Genomic DNA, 13967 nt, shown 5'->3' on the forward strand with positions numbered 1-13967 from the left:
TGGGACATTTTAAGCTGCACAAGTTTAGAAGTAGCTCTTGAGCAAAGCTTACTTTGAATCCTTAGCTCCACAAATCTAACTCAGTTGGACAAATAAGTACTTGAAAAAGCCATCACCTTTGAACCTAGCTATAAAGGCTTCAAAGTATGATCAGGTTTAAAATGAAAAAGACTTAAAATAGTCATTGACAAAAAAGTTTGAAATATGAGCAATTGATTAAACAATATACATTTTTTCCCCACTCTACACAGAATTTTAGGGAAATAAGATCAATAGCATTGCTAGGAAAAATAAGGTTTCCTTGTTACAAATAGGCAACGAAAGATATATGCCTATATTAAGATTGCATCATTAACTACTTAAATTTACAAGATACTATATGCTTCAGCAGCACATCTACCCAAATTGCAACAATACAGAGAATTACATGGCATTTCCACAAGGATGATATGGAAATTTGTGAAGTATTCTTCGGATTCAAGAAATGAAAAACAGTTATTAAAAAGTTGATTACAAAGATACAAGTGAAAGAATACATTTAGTTCATAGAATTAAAAGTTTGTCTTCAGTGTATTAACTCTTCATCTTAGAAAGGCCTTTACATAGCATAACCTTTACAAAACATTTGAAATTAGATAACATTGTCATTTTATCCCAAAGAAATAAAATACTATAAGGACCTAGGAAAAACGGAATCTTAAACTGTTTCTATATGGAATGCAATCTGAAAGGACACATTTATTAATGAACCTATATAATATAAATCAATGTAGAATTCAAAGTATTATATTTGGAGAGAATGAAATAGATTTTGGACATTATACAAACAGAATACAGACTATTTTAAAATAAACTTTTTCAGACAAGTACCAGAAATATTTTTAGTTTCTTTACTACTCATTTCAACAGGTAAGTTAAACTTATTTCTGATTTTAAAAAATCACAAACTCTGCAGAAATCATTATAGATATATACAAACAAGTCTTGAATACATTTTGATATCAAAGTCAGGCAATTCACTTGGAAGAATACCATGGAATCCATGAATTTTTACAGTAAGATATTGCTGTTACTTTGTATTGTGAGAATATTTTGGAAGGACACAAAGATGGACCATCATTTTTGAAATTTAAGAAACTTAACCGAACCATTACAACATATGAGAACAATTTGAACAGCCTTCCACAACTTCAAAGATGTAGTGATACATATTATGCTTTTTGCAATATCAAATGCAGTTTCTTCCAAGTTGTTCTTCAGACCTGGTTTGATAAAATGGTTCAACAGAAGGCAATCCAGCATATTTTTTCTACCTCTATTCTCAGCAGCAAGATGCAAGGGGCTCAAGAGGCATTTAGTTTGGACATTGGTATCTGCATCATGATGAAATAAAAATGAAGCAATTCTGGTATTATTCCATGTATAAGCACTGTGCAGGGGTGTCCGGCCATCGACAATTATTTCATGAATATCTGCCTCGAGCCACCAACTCATGGACAATGTCTAAGTGTCCATTGTAGGCTTGCCAATGAAGTGGGGTATACTCATCCTCATTCCTAATATTCACATGAGTGGCCTTTTTGGAAAGTAGTGTCTACACTGTAGTAAGCTGAGTATTTTCGGCAGCCCAAAGAAGAAATTTGCTTGGATCCTTCTCCATCTTTTTTCTTGCAAATGATACCATTCCTCACTTTTTCATCTTGTTCCTTGTCTTCATCAGAATTGCCTAACCAGTGACTTTGAGTACCACTGGGAATGAGGTGCCTATGTATTTCCCCAATAATTCACATTGGTTGAACTGGTCAGAAAAATCCAATGAATTTTCTGCTTCTGTTTTTTCACCATGATTTGTTTTCTCTTTTTCCATGTTTTCTATTCTAAATTATTCTCACTGGTGAATAGGGAATTGATAGAGAAAAGAGAAAGATTTTCCTCTATATTCAAAGTTATAGGCTGAAAATGATGACCAGTGGTGTCTTCATGTGCAGCTTATTCTAGGAATGAGAAAATAGGAAATAATGCTTTCTATGAAAATGATTGGGATAATGGCAGAGCAGAAAGTGAAATGATGCAAGCAAAAATATAAAAGCAAAATAAATTAAGATAATTATGGAGCAATCATATTATCTATGAGAACCATGAAAAAGAGAGAGGAAGAGAAAGATGTACAATGACCTAGCTAGCCACAAATTCCATCCATGCCTCTGATCAATTTATAGAGGAAACAATTTTATTTTTAAAAAAGAGATGGAAATAGAATTTATGTATTTACTTGAAATTAGTAAATACATTTTAGTAGCCTACCCAAAGATACATAGCTTTGACTAAATTACAGACAAGAATATAAATCCTTGACAATTCTAGTAACAGATCTGACAAATCAGTTAAATCACACTTTTCCTGTACAATGAACGAATGTGTCTATTCTAGAAAAGCAGCTAGAAAAGGAAGGCCGATTGTATCTGTAACAAAACTTTGTGGAAAATGGTATTGAGGATTACTTACTGGTGATCCACTTGCACTGGAAGCGTGATTCTGAACTATTGCTTGCTGATTCTGAATTATTGCTTTAATCATTATATTCTCCAGGAAGAAAAAGTGAGATTTAATTGATAGCAAAGAACTACTAATACATTTTGACTTCTCATTAAGCACCTTCAATCATCAAAATCACATGAAGACAATAGACAGGCCTACTTATTTTAGATGAAAATGTGTGTCTTTACAAAAACAAGAAATTTAAGTAGTCATACAAAGGATTTCTATTTTATTACTGCGTTATACTTTTTCCTAATGTTGGGCAACAATAAATAATGGACCTATTAGAAAGCTCTTATACCTCATATGTTCAATAGTGAGTCCTCTTATATTATATCATGGTATTTTTTGTTTATGGCCTTAAGAAGAAATTTACTACCATGAATTTCTGACAGGACAATATCATCACTATACATCTTGTTTCTATACACTCAGTTTTAAATTACTATCTAAGTATGTGCATTAATAACTATAGAGGAAAAAGAAGCCACATGGTGGCTTTTGTTTTTAATCCTAGCTAATAAGAAAGATGAAATCTGAGGATTGTGGTTTGAAACCAGAAAAAGCAGGGGAAAAAAAGGCCATTAGATTCTGATTTGAAAGTAACCAGCAAAAGCTAGAAATGGAGCTGTGGGAAAGCAGTAAAATGCTAGCCTTGAGAAAACTAAAACAAAAAAGTAACAAATTCTGGGACAGAGCCAGGCCCTGAATTTAAGCCTTAGTATTAGAACCAAACAAATTAATTAATTAATTAATTAAAATAAATTAAGTGGTCATTTGTGGAGAGGCAAGTACAATGAAACATGCATGGTGACTAGATTGTGTACTTTTTTTAATAAGGAAAACTATCATTTGTACTAATCACTAATATTTTATTTGAACTTTTTTGTATAATAAACTCTGAATGTATATGTGTGTGTACATGTGCGCACATGTGTGTATATGTATATGTGCGCGTGTGCTGATGCAATGTTGTTTGCCAATATGGACAGGGTGAGGTTGAAAAGAGCTGTGTTGCAATGTTTTTATTTATCAGCATTCTGTCATGTCATTTTATTGGAACCACCCTTCTGTACATATATATGTCAAATAATGTCATCATAATAAAAATATTTACAACATTAAATTAGATAAAAGAGATCACTTTCAATTCCTTTTATATGTTAGGTAGGAAGATACAGAAATAATTAGGTAGTAAGTTATTTCTGTAAGATCACTGTCAGTACAAAATATGTGTTTGACCTCTTAAATTGGTCATACTTTTAACATATACGCATTGAGTGTGTTTGGCCAACTTGACCAAACAGGTATTACTCTCTGGTTAATCCTATGAAACACAAAGTGGATAAACTCTTTCCGGATTTCTATTGAAAACAACTTTCTTCGTAAGATCATATCTATTCTCACTAAGATAATCTACCCTGTATTTATTAGGTTTGAATATCCCATCATATTGACTGAAAATCAGTATTGTGGATATGCTTGTTAGATATACCTTTCAAAAACAAACAAACAAAAAGCATGTGTCACCTCCAGATTGTGGATGCATTTGAAGTTGTTTTGTACCTGCAATGAGATCTTCACTAATGTTTCTTTTATGGGAGTAACTATCACAACATTAACAAATAAGGCTTTTCGAATCTTTTCCAATATAAATAACATCCCAGAGTGAGTCTTGCAATTTCTGAAGACCCTTTGAATATTTTAGAATTATTTAAGTTCATTGACTATAGAGCAAAAATCATTTCTGAAATAAATATTGTTAAAATCTGAAAATGTAAGTGGGTATATAGGATTTGTGCATCATTTTATGAAAAACCAGTTCTTATGAAACTAAATAAAATAGAATAAAAGAATGTAAGTGACTTGGGTAAGCTATTATTATAACTTGGTTTTCTATTAACATAGTTCTTTGAATAGATGATTCAGTTAAATTATTTCATTTGTGTCACTGCACTTCTTATTTTTAGAATCTTTGTAGTTATAAGAGTGAATTTGTAGTATAAATAAGGGTCTTTTAAAATGGATTAAGCTTGTCTTTTGTGTCCTACTCCTAAGAAAATGAGTTATTTTCAAGCTTTAATAGTTTATAATTTAATCTTCAGTATCATAAGGCATTAAAAATGCAATAGAATTGATGTCTTTTCTTCATAAAAGAAAGGCAAATCCATTTCCTAACAAATGGGGCGATGTCATTCTTTCTGATGGAGGCATAGAATTCCATTTTGTATATATAACACATTTTCTTGATCCATTCATCTACTGAGGGGCATCTGTTTTGGTTCCATATCTTAGCTACCGTAAATAATGCGGCAATAAACATAGTTGTGCTGGTAGCTTTATAGTGGTCTTGTTTGTGATCATTTGGGTAAATGCCCAAAAGTGGGATTGCTGGGTCATAGGGGAGCTCTAGGTGGAGTCTTTTGAGGAACCTCCATACTACTTTCCAAAGTGGTTGAACAAGTTTACACATCCACAACAACGTAGTAAATATCCCGTGTGTCTACATCCCCTCCAGCATCTGTTGTTACTAGAGTTCTTGATTATATCCACTCTAACTGGGGTGAGGTGGTATCTCAATGTTGTTTTGATTTGCATTTCTTTTATGGCTAGGGAGGTTGAGCATTTCTTCATGTGTCTATTGGTCATCCTTCTTTCCTCTTCAGAGAAGTTAATAGTCTAGGAAATTTGTTTAACAGGATCCTAGCAAATAACTTACCAAACATGCAAAAAGATAGACCTATTCAGATACAAGAATCTGTTACAACTCCAAGTAGACCAGACCATAACAGGACATCCCACCATCACATTATAATCAGCACAAGATAAATTCGGACCCAGGAAAAGGTCCATAAAATTGTCAAAAAGAAAAGAACAATCACCTATAAAGGGAAACCAATGAGAATCACCTCAGATTTCTCGGCAGAGACAATTAAAGCCAGAAGAGCCTGGAATGATGTATGCCATGCCCTAAAGACAAACAACTATCTAGAAAGAATACTGTACAAGCTAAACTCTCCTTCATAACCGAAGGTCAAATAGAAACCTTCCATAGCAAAGAAAATTGAAACAATATATCTCCACCAATCCAGCCCTACAAAAGATACTTAAAGATGACCTACACCTAGAAAACCAACAAGACCACAATAAAGGCTAAGAAAGCACACCAAAATTGAGAATCCAAGAACCATAGGAAGAACCCAGTTGTCTCAGCCCACAAGAAGGTGTTATCCACCTGCCATTTTATCAAAGGCAGGAACTCCCAAATAGCTCAGAGTCCTATCTCAATATTAACGGGATTAACTCTCTAATTAAGCGACATAAACTGTCTAATTGGGTTAAAAAGCAAGATCCTTCTATCTGCTGCCTTCAGGAGTCACACATTGCTAATAAAAACAAACACATTTTGAATGTGAAAGACTGGAACAAAATCTACCAAGCAAATAGCCCCCACAAACAGGCAGGAATTACTACCCTAATAGCAGATAAAATAGACTTCATATTAAAATTACTTAGAAGAGATAAAAAGTTCACTACATACAAATTAAGGGAACTCTCCTTATGGAGGAAATTACAATTCTAAATCTGTATTCGCCAAGCAACAGAGCAGCCAAATATATGCAAGAAACACTACTTTCCCTCAAATCTCATATAGATCCAAAGACATTAATTGTTTTGGGACTTTAACACACCACTATCCCCACTGGATCGATCAACTTGGCAAAAACTCAACAGAGAAACCGCAGACCTACACAACTGCATAGATCAACTAGATTTAACAGACATCTACTGAGTATTTCACCCAACAATATCAGAATACACGTTCTTCTCAGCAGCCAATGGAACATTTTCCAAAATAGACCACATTTTAGCTCACAAAGCATACTTGTCCAAATTTAGAAACATTGAAGTAATACCTTGCATTCTCTCACACCAAAAGGGAATCAAATTAGAACTCAACACCAAAAGCCACCAAAGAAAGTCCTGTAACACATGGAGGCTGAAAAACACTGTTGAACCACCAGTGGGTCATGGAAGCGATTAGAAATGAAATTCAAGTGTTCATGACATTCATCAAAAAGGAGCACACAAACTGCCAGTTCCTCTGGGATAGAGCAAAGGCAGTACTCAGAGGCAAGTTTATAGGTCTGAGTTTCTACATCAATAAATTGGAGAGATCTGAAACCAACAATTTAATGAGACAACTAAGCCTCCTTGAAAAAGAGCAGCAAGATAAACCTCAATCTAGTAGACAGAAAGAAATACTTAAAATTAAATCAAAATTAAATGAATTAGAATCCAAAAAATCCATAGAAAGAATCAACAATACAAAGAGATAGTTCTTTGAAAAAATTTACAAAATAGACACACCTTTAGCTAATCTTATTAGAAAAAAATAGAACATACCAAATAAATAAACTTAGAGATGAGAATGGAAACACCGGAGAAACAATCAAGATTCATAACATTATAGGGGAATACTTCTCAAAACTTTATGCTAATAAGTTTGAGAACTTAGCAGACTTCACCTTTTCCTAGCAAATATCGACATGCCGAAACTAAACCAAGATGAGTTAAACCATCTTAACAGGCCCATATCCAGCATTGAAATAGAAACAGCAATAAGAGACCTAGCATCACAGAAAAGCCCAGGACCAGATGTTTTATAGCAGAATTATACAAGGCCTTCATAGCAGATCTCACACCAATACTCCTTCAACACTTCAATTAAATTGAAAGAGAAAGTTCACTACCGAATTAATTCTATGAAGCCTTAATTACCCTCATCCCCAAACCATGCAGGGAATCATCAAAGAAAGATAATTATAGACCCATATCATTGATGAACATTGATGCAAAACTTCTCAACAAAATTTGGCCAATCAACCACAATAATTCATCTAATAAAATCATACCCCACTATCAAACAAGATTCATTTCAGGGATGCAAAGCTGGTTCAATATACGAAAAACAATATAATTCATCACATCAACAAGAGCAAGGATAAGAATCACATGGTTATCTCAATAGATTCAGAAAAAGCATTTGACAAGATCCAACACAACATTATGAGGAAGGTTCTGAAAAAATTAGGAATCCATGGAACATTCCTCAATACAATAAAGGCTTTATATGACAAACCTACAGCCAGCCTTGTACTCAATGCTGAAAAACTAAAGCCATTTCCTCTAAAATCAGGAATGATACAAGGATGTCCACTCTCTCCACTTCTCTTCAATCTAGTATTAGAATGCCTAGTTACAGCAATAAGACAAGAGGGAAACATAAAGGGGATGCAAATAGGGAAAGAAGAAGTAAAACTTTTCCTCTTTGCAGATGACATGATCCTGTATTTAAAGAATCCCATAGACTTCACTCCCAAATTACTGAAAGTGATTCAAAACTTTGGCAAAGTAGCAGGGTATAAAATAAACACTCAAAAATCAATGGCTTTTATATATGCCAATAATAAGAAAAGTGTAGCTGAAATTAAGAAAGCAACTCCATTTGTATAGCCCCACCAAAAATAAAATACCGAGGAATTAACTTAACCAAAGAAGTGAAAGACCTCTATGATGAAAACTTTAAAAACCTGAAAAAGGAAATCAACACAGAACTTAAAAAATGGCCAAAAATCCCATGCTCCTGGATTGGAAAGATCAACATTGTGAAAATGGAAATACTTCCCAAGGCTATCTACAAATTCAATGCAATACCTATCAATATTCCAACCTCATTCTTCAAGGAAATGGAAAAGGCAATCCCAAAATTTATATGAACAATAAAAACCCTGAATAACAAAAACAATACTTAACAGAAAGAAAATGCTGGAGGAATATCAATATCAAATTTCAAACTCTACTACAAAGCCATAGTAATCAAAATATCTTGGTACCGACAAGAACAGACCTCAGGACCAATGGAATAGAATGGAAAACCCAGAAATGAACTTAAAGACCTATAACCATGTAATCTTCGATAAGGGAGCTAAAAAAAAAAAAAAGAATGGAAGAAAGTCAGCCTCTTCAGTAAATGGTGCTGGCAAAATTGGTTAACTACTGTAGAAAAATAACGCTAGATCCTTTTGTATCACCCTGAACCAGAATCAACTCCTAATGGATCAAAGACCTCGGATTCAAAGCAGACACTCTGAAAACATTACTGGATGGAATAGGAGAAACCCTAGGTTTCCATGGCACAGGCAAAAATTTTCTTGATATCTTTTTAAACCAATTGTATTCACAAGTTGGAGAGTCTTTAATTCTTGCTTAGGTCTTGGTGTCTATAATTTTTAACCTTTCGTTTCTAACATTAATGATAGGTCAGACTGCATTTTTTGCGTATATGAAAGGTAAAATATTTATCTGGGTTCAAATGTGATTTTTATATCAGTCTTCCTTTAATAGCATTTTAAAGTTGTAAATTTCTCTCAAAATGTTGGGTATCAAAAGCAATCAAAATACGTCTAATGGTAATCAACTTAGGTGAGCTACAATGTGGAAATGATTGGTCCATAAGCCCTGCAGTCTGTTTCCAGCAGGAATTGGGCAGGTCATTCTTTCAGTAAGACTGAGTTAACCAGAGATGGCGTCCCCAGGCAGTGCAGTGTTGAGTCATGGGTAAAATATGATTTTTACTATTTTGAGCTAGAAATCAAGAACGTTATAGTTTAGCAGTTCCTTTCACAAGGGAGGTGTAAATTGATTATGACCGTGGAGTTTTCATATTACAGTTACCTATTTTCTAACAAAGTGAAATATTATTAGAGTCTACACAATAATTCTGGGTAATTTTCCTAGAATTAGTAGACTATGTGCTGGTATTTTAGTCATAAAATAGAATGAAGTTATTTGATACAGTGGGAGATGGACCTTAGGCTAACACTTACCATGTGTGCAATGTTGTACTAGTAATTCCAACTCTAAAGACTTCAATATCATTATCTGAGAGTTCAAAATGGAAATAGTTACACTTTATGGAATTATTGTGAGGATTAAATTAGATATCATAGGTTAAGTACTTGGAAAAAATCAATTAGCTTTTGGCACATTCTACCTGTTATTTTATCATGTAATGAATTCTAATATTTTACTGAGATTTTATATTGTGTATCTTTATGATGTGCAATGTGATGTATTGATATTCATTGTATTGGTCACTTTTCTGTCACTATGAGGAAAATAACTGCAAAGAAAATTTCTGAGGAGGAAACTATTATATTGAGTCAAGGTTTAAGAGAACACAATTTAAGAACAGATGTCTCCATTGTTTTTAATTTTATTTTTTATTATCTTAAACAGTTGTACAAGGGAATTTCCATTCAACAAATCAGTTTTAAGTACAATGGATCTTTATATAACTTCCCCTCACCCTTCCAAATTTCACCCCCACTTTAATGTTTTTCTAGTTTCATTCTATCGGCATTGAATAGTATGCCTTCATTCTCTTCCTCCATCACACTCTTTATTCCTTCCTTTTGACTTCCCCTCACATCTTCCAAGTGATAGTTTCCTAGTATTGATTTTGTGGGATTAAAAGTTCAATTTTATAAGAAATTACACCTTTTAAATACCCCTCTGCAAATAGCATGCTTTGGTTAATATTGTTGTGTAAACTTGTATAAAGTTCTAGCTTCCAAATATGAGACAGAACATGGCTCCCTTGTGTGTCTGGCTCTGACTTAGTTTACTTAACATATTTTTAGATATATCCATTTATTTGCAAATAATTTAACAGTCTTCATAATGGATGGGTACAATCCAGTTATGTATAGTACCATACTTTCTCCAAGCATCCCTCCACCAAAGGGCATCTGGGCTGTGTCTATAACTTGGCTATGGTGAATAGTGTAGCAGTGAACATGTTTCTGAAAGTGATTTCATTGTAACCTTTTGGAAGAATTCATCACTATCTTTCCGGGAGCAATCCTCTAGACAGTTTTCCAGAATAAGCACATGCCTTCCTTCATCTCCATCACAACGTTTTTCAAGTCCTCAAAAACACACTACTCCTTACAGGTCTCAATAAGCTAAAACACACTGTGCTCATATTCTTTCAATATATTTTTTCATAATTGTACATATAATTTAGTGAGAACCTTCTATGCAATCCTAATGTGAGAATGTGGGACGTTACAAGAGAGTAAAAGTAAGAAATATGCAATTTAAGTTATCATCATATTGAAATCTTTTTCAGCTCTAACTCATAGCCTCACATACTATTATTTTAATCTTTATTTGATTACTTCATCTATCACCTAAATTATAACAGGTGATTTAAATACAAAGGCAAAAATGTTTGCTTTGATTTTGACACTAATGTGTGAGGATACACAATATGTGAAAATAGATGGATTGGAATTAATAGCTATTATCTATTTTGTTAATGTAGAGATGGTTTTCCCAAACTGATTCTCACAATTCACATTCCATTCAACAACAAGAAACGTGTGACAATTCCCTTTGTTTTGATCCTTATTAACTTTTTTTTTCCTTTTTGTTTTATAATGAAGGATGATTTCATAAATTTCTGTAGATACAAAAATGTGATAAAATATTTCTACATGTATGCATTGATATATACGTACACACATATATTACACAGGTTATAATGATCATTTATAACTGCTGTAATGGTACAATTTACTAAGTTATTAAAAACATCGACGGCTCATGCCTGGATTCCGGAGGCTGAGATCTGATGACCATGGTTTAAAGCCATCCTGGGCAGGAAAGTCCGTGAGTCTCTTATGTCCAAACAACCAACCGAAAATCAGAATTGGAACTTTGGCTCAAAGTAGTAGAGTGGTAGCCTTGAGAGAAAAAGTTCAGGGACATCATCCAGTTTCTTAGTTCAAGAAATAAAATCTACCCCCAAAAAATCTATTTAATTTACACCTGTTAAGTAGAGTATTTCCATTACCCAACTGAACATCCATGTTCATTTGCAGTGTAACTTTGTTTTGTCTGAAGTACCACAAAACATTATCACTTAAGTAGAAAGCATTCCAACATGGGTTCATTCTATCTGTCTCATGGACTTTTCTCCACTCACATATTAAAATGTTACAATTTATTTAAAATCATAACTTTTTAATACCCATAATAGATTTTGAATTGAGTGTCTTGTGCCCCTAAATGGTCTTCTTACCACTTTGTCATGTCCTCAGCCCTAAATTATCCTGATTATTTTTCATATAGAATTTGGCTTCCAACTTGTGTATGATCTTGGGCTCAGCCCACTTTATGTTATTCTTCCTGAAATTTATAATAACAGGTGAATGGCATTGTGTACAGATATTTCTGTCCAGTCTGGGCTTTAACCACTATCCTCACAACAGTTCACACTCCCATGTACTCAGGATTTTCATAAGCTTGTCATAGCTTTTTTTTTTTAATCATTTATTTCCTGCAGGTTCGTGAGTACTGAATTAATTTGTGTTTTCTTGGGTTGTTTTGTTTAATTTGAATGTATGTGTTGAGTTTTTCCTCACTTTTCCTTTTGTTTCTTTCACTCAAGTTCTTATCTAAAATTCCGAGAAACCAATTCTTCTTTCTCAAGATAGTCAAGGTGAACATTATTTATTCCAAAGCAATTTTAGTAATATTTAAACACCTTCATATCTATGAATGGTATACAAATGCTAAATGCTGAGAAGGGCCTTTTTATTTTCACAGCAGTCCTTAGCATACACAAACAGATCATGAAATAGATGAAGATAATATAACTACAGATGCTGGCCAGGAGGAGTAAAACCTATTATTAATTGTTTGACAGAGGCTTCCCTTCTGGTGAAAGAAATATGCTGCTTGATGCAGGATTACACAAAATCATATTGCTAGGAGGATCCTAAATGATAATCTAATACTACAGAGTTGTGAGAGATGAATTGACCTCCTGAATAATATACTTTTGGGTCAACTAAAAGCAGGCTTCCAAAAAGAGAGTAGATTTTAGAGAAACATGATGAATTTTATGTAAATAGGTCCTTAGCTGATTTTGTTAATTTGTGAAGTAATACAGGGAAAGAACTTCCTTAAGATAGTGTTCTAGCACAAAACTGGTGCTATCTTCATCTCAAATGGGCAGAGTAAGCCAGAAAAACACTAGAAAAATGGCAAAACCGGGTATCTCAATTCCCAATCTTGATAATCAGGGGTCAGAACAGATAATGAATAATCCAGAGGAGAGTTCCCAAATAGCTCTACAAACACTGCTGGCAAACATGATAAATGAGAAGTTTGACAACTTACAAAGGACTCTGTATGAGCGTGATAGGGAGAGAGAGGAAGCATCCCAAAAGTCTATACAGGAATATCATAAGCGTGAGGAAGCTACTCAAAAACTGATACAGGATTTGCATGAACAACTTGAAAATACTCAAAGAGAAAGGGAGGAATGGCGTGAGCAGGCTGAGAACACTCAAAGAGAACTGCAAGAATCCCACGAACGGGAGGAAAGAGAGCTGCAGAAATCCCACAAACGGGAGGAAGCTAATCAAAGAGTAATACAGCAATTGAAAGACCAGGTAGAGAACACACAAAGATCACTAAAGGCAATCATGGAATCCATTAACAAAGAGCTGAAGGAAGTCAGGGAGACCACAAAGGGAATGCTGAATGGAACACAACAGAAGGAATGGGAGTCCAAAGAAACCATAACCAATCAACTAAGTGATTTGAGAACAAACACTGAACACAAAAATCATTCTTTGAAGCCATCATAACGCTCATCCTAAAACTAGGCAGGGACTCATCAAAGAAAGAGAACTATAGACCCATTTCTTTGATGAACATTGATGCAAAACTTCTCAACAAAATTTTGGCCAATCGACTTCAACAATTCATCCAAAAAATCATACACCACGATCAAACAGGATTCATTTCAGGGATGCAACCTGGTTCAATATACGCAAATCAATTAATATTATTCATCACATCAACAGGAGCAAGAATAAGAACCAAATGATTATCTCAATAGATGCAGAAAAAGCATTTGACAAGATCCAACACCCCTTTATGATGAAGGTTTTGGAAAAATTAGGAATCCATGGAACATTCCTCAATACAAAAAGGCTGTATATGACAAACCTACAGCCAGCATTATACTCAATGGTGAAAACCTAAAGCCATTTCCTCTTAACTCAGGAACAAGACAAGGATGCCCACTCTCTCCACTTCTCTTCAATCTACTATTAGAATGCCTAGCTACAGCAATAAGACAAGATGCAGACATAAAGTGGATTCAAATAGGGAAAGTAGAAGTAAAACTTAGGCGCTATCTGTGTGATCTTCAGCTCAAGGCGAGCGCACTACCACTTGAGCCAAAGCACCACTTCCGGGTTCTAGTGATTTATTGGAGATAAGAGTCTCACCGAATTTCCTGCCCTGGCTGGCTTTAAACTGCGATCCTCAGATCTCAGCCTCCT

General features: G+C 34.2%; 1 pseudogene; it reads left to right on the plus strand.

Annotated features, from left to right (window-relative positions):
- Window positions 1-379: 379 nt before the first annotated feature.
- Window positions 380-479, plus strand: LOC122101431 (annotated as a pseudogene).
- Window positions 480-13967: the final 13488 nt, after the last annotated feature.

The sequence above is a fragment of the Dipodomys spectabilis genome, unplaced genomic scaffold (assembly GCF_019054845.1).
Source record: "Dipodomys spectabilis isolate Male_0828 unplaced genomic scaffold, ASM1905484v1 ptg000662l, whole genome shotgun sequence".
In the NCBI taxonomy this organism is placed as follows: Eukaryota; Metazoa; Chordata; class Mammalia; order Rodentia; family Heteromyidae; genus Dipodomys; species Dipodomys spectabilis.